Below are 4,330 nucleotides of genomic sequence, written 5' to 3' on the forward strand. Positions count from 1 at the left end.
CTGTACATCGCCTTTACAACAAAACAAAAGAAATTTTTAAAAAGAATGCTATATTGAGGAGTGAAAAAAGATTTGAAGAGATGAGGAGATGAGTCTTGCTGGATACACACATACACACACACATACACACACATACTATTATCAGAATGAGCACAATGGTTCACGCCTGTAATCTTCACTACTGGGGAGGTGGAGATGAGAAGATCACAGTTCCATACCAGCTCAGGTAAAAATGAATGAAATAAAATAAAGGTTTGGAGACTCCATCTCAGCTGATTTCAGGGAACAGTGCTGTGATTCCTGCGATCTCAGCAATGCAGGGGATGGGCCACAAATAGGGGTGTCAAAGTCCAGGTCAGCCTGGACTCAAAGCAAGACTCGGTGTCCAAAGTAACCCCCCAAAAAGGGCTAAGTGGAGTAATTCAAGTGGCATCGTACCTGCCTAGCACGTGCAAGGCGCTACGTTCAAACTCCAGTGCAAAAGCATTTTAAAAACAAACCTTGAGCAAGGCAGATTTCAGCTCAACACAAAGGTTAGCAATCCCCCGCCCATCTCTGGTCTGTGAGTAGCCTTGTCCCTGCTCATCTGTGACCTAAAGCCCCATTCGAGCCCCGGCATCCTAGAGCTCTGTAGGAGAGCAGATGTGTCACATTTGTTATGACACTGAATTTTTAAGTCCTTTATGCTATTGAAAAATCAAGTACATCTTTGCAAAATAAAAATAGAATTTTATTATAGCAGTACAAACATTTTATGCTATTCTTTATAGTTTCAAAACTATGAATATCCAATCAAACTTCATAATTGCTTTCATAAATGCCTAATTAAACTATAAATATTATTAAATATATCCATGTACAATAAGGAATGGAAACATCTGGATGGAAAATGGAAAATTTAGAAAAAGCAGCTGGATATTTTACCTACACAATGCTAGACACCAAGATATTCAGAACCATCAAATGGCTGCTGGGATTTGTGCATTTCATCTGGGTATCTGACTGGATCTTCTGCTTTTGTTCAAATTCTGCTCTGTGAGTGTGTGTGTGTGTGTGTGTGTGTGTGTGTGTGTGTGTGTGTGTGTGTATGTCACAGTACTGGGACTTGAACTCACCCTGGGTAATATCCCCTGAACTTTTTTCCCTCGAGGATGGCACCCTACCACTTGAGCCACAGCTCCACTTGTAGCGTAGGGGAGTGAATTGGAGATAAGAGTTTCACAGACTTTCCTCCCCGAGCTGAACCGTGATCCTCAGATTGCAGCCTCCTAAGTAGCTGGGATTCCAGGCGTGAGCCCCCAGGGCCCAGCTTCTCTGTGTGCTGAATGGGAGTGCTCTGTGCATTCTTCTCACGGTAGCATTAACCTCCCATAGACAGTGCGGCTTCCCCCTCCCTCCAGCTCTCCTCTGCTCTCATCCTCTCCACTCCCTTGCTCTAGGAGAACATCAGAAATACAAGAAGTATCGAGGTAGGCACTTCTGGCACTGGGTGAAGGGACTCACATCTGTAATCACAGCTACTCGGAAGGTGGAGAGTCAAAATCCAAAGGCAGCCCAGTCAAAAGTTCACAAGACTCCATCTCCAATGAAAACAACCTAGGCACGTGCCTGTCAACCCAGCCATGCCTGAAGCATAAAGAGGAGACGTGCAATACAGGGTGGCCCTGCATGAAATCACCACCCTGTTCTAAAATTACCAAAAGAAAGGGCTGAGAGTATGGCTGTTCTGGTAAAACTCTGTCCTAGCAAGCACAAGGCTCTGAGTTCAAATCCCAATACTGTACTACACAAAAAGATCAGAGCCTTCAGAATGCATTCCTCATTCTATTTCTCCCTTCAGAGCCTGTGCTGTTAGAAAGCCCGGTGTGGTTCCACTGTGAGACATTCCTCACAGAAAGACCCACCAACCCCATCATCCATTATGTTTCCACCTTTAGCCCCAGAGATCCATTTCCAACTCAGTATCTTCTCTGACCCGTTTCTAGGGACTGTCTCGTTGTTTATCCTGGTAGTATCTGTCCAGATGATGCTAACAGTCAAAATAATGGAAATGAGTGAAGCACCAGGGGCTCATACCTTGTAATCCTAGCTGCTCCAGGGATTGAGATTAGAGTATTCCAGTTCAAAGCCACCCTGGGCAGGAAAGTTTGTGAGACCTATCTCCAATTAATCAGCAAAAAATGGAGCTGTAACTTAAGTGGTAAAGTGCCAGCCTCAAGCAAAAACAAAACAACAACAACAATGACAAAAACCCACTAAAGTACAAAGCCCAGACCCTGACTTCAAGCCCCAGTACACACACACACACACACACACACGTGCATGCACACACATATGCACACATGCACACACATACACAGAGATTGAGAGAGAAAAAAAACAGCAATTCTGATTTAATAAGCACTTAATTGCACTCAAGTGGTGCATTAAGTAGTTTGCATGAGTTAATGCATTTCCTTGCAATAGCCCTATAGTGTGTATTGTTCCCTATTCTCCAGGAAAAGAAATTGAGTCAAATTTAATATCTTGTTCAAATTCTCATGGACATAACACCTCAAATGTTTAATACAAATTCAGACATCTGAATTTTAGAACTACTTTCTTAAGTACTAGTCTATTCTGCCTGTCTAATTTACAAATATAGTGCCCAAACTCAAGTGATCTCAAACACAATAAAGATGTTTATAAGGATTCTTTTCACAAATTATGGAATATCTGAAAGTCTGCCTCCTTCTAGAAGCCTGCATTTGCTATGTACAGGAAAGAAGACATGGTTTCCTGAGAAATTCCAACAACTGCCTTCCAAGGATAAAATCAGCTTTCCCCTTACTCGTCTTATTTACCTCGGGTAAATTTAAATGTAACAGGTACTCTTCTAGAACTTAAATAATTTTATGGATTTTATCAAGGTCAATCCACATAAATTAAACATTTTAGTCATTTATTCAACAAATATTTGCTGAGCAGATCTAGGTGCTGACAACACCATAACAAAAACACAAAAATTCCTTGCCCTTACAGATCCTACCTTCTTGTAATTGAGACATAACAAGCAAGGGGAGTATGTGTATGGTATGAACTGTTACATGGTAACAAGTGTTACCTAAAAGAATGTGAAGCGTATACACAGTGCCAAGACCAGAGATAACATGTTAGCCCCCCTGTCCAGGAAAGGCATCCTAGAGAACAAGAGTTTGGAGGGAAGGCCTGTAAATGTGAAGGCTGTAGCCAGGAAAATAGTTAGAAGAGGAAGCAATCTCCCTGTGCAGAAGGGAAAGCCCAGCTTTAGAGGATGTCTTCATGTTCCAGAAACACCAGGAAGTCAGACATGCTGCAGGAGGGAAAAGGAATAAAGACAAGGGCAGAGGGCAGAAACAGGAAATGATCATAAAGACCGAGCAGGGAGGGGTGCCGAGATCATAAAGAAACTTTTCAGACCTTATAAAGAGCTTTCTTTCCAGAGTAACCTGGGAAGCTACTAGAAGATTTAGAGGGGCGAGCTGTGCTCCAATGGCGTCTACTGGCTGCATAGTGAAAGGGAAGGGCGGGAGAAAAGCCAGCAGCTAGGAGATTAGGAGAGTAATCCAGGAAAGGGGGGGGGGCAGCTTGGACCCCAGGGGGAGCAGCTTCAGAGAGGCTCTGTCTTGGAGGTGGCGCTCAGAGAATTTGGTGAGATTTGCCAAGTCCAGAGAGACAGTGAAATTTTCGATCTGACCAAATCAAAGAGAGTTGATTAGAAACTCCTTGAAAAGAAGAAAAAAATCAGCCATACATAGTCACTTAATACATTATGAATACAAATGTTAAAATAGCAAAAGGAATGGAAATGTCTCTGGAAAGTGTTAAGTATGTGTAAAGTTAAAATAGGATAATATGAAACTGAATTATTAACATATAAGAATTAACATATAGAATACTGCTCCATTTAAATATGCCATTGATAGTCAAGATGGAGCCATAAATAAAAGGAGCAGCTTCATTTTTTTCCATAGTGATGTTCAGATAGCAGACACCGAACACAGCATTAAATATTTGCCAGCAAATCTGATAGTCAGATTTTGATATTTATTAAGGACTTTCCATATTGAGTTTAATTAAGGATTTGATTATGAATTCTACCTTGAAGGCATGATTACTACTTATCTCTTCACTCTTGGGCCAAAGAGAATTAAAGATGTTGAATATCTCTAGAGCATCCATGAAATAGTCATTAGTTTGAAAAGGCATCACTTTTCTTAGTGTTGAAAATTGCCTTAGAGAAATTTAACTCATTCAGCAGCTTTGATGGTACTCTTATAAGAAATACTGAATGCATTCTTCATATTATAAC

This window comes from Perognathus longimembris, chromosome 14 (assembly GCF_023159225.1).
Source record: "Perognathus longimembris pacificus isolate PPM17 chromosome 14, ASM2315922v1, whole genome shotgun sequence".
NCBI lineage: Eukaryota > Metazoa > Chordata > Mammalia > Rodentia > Heteromyidae > Perognathus > Perognathus longimembris.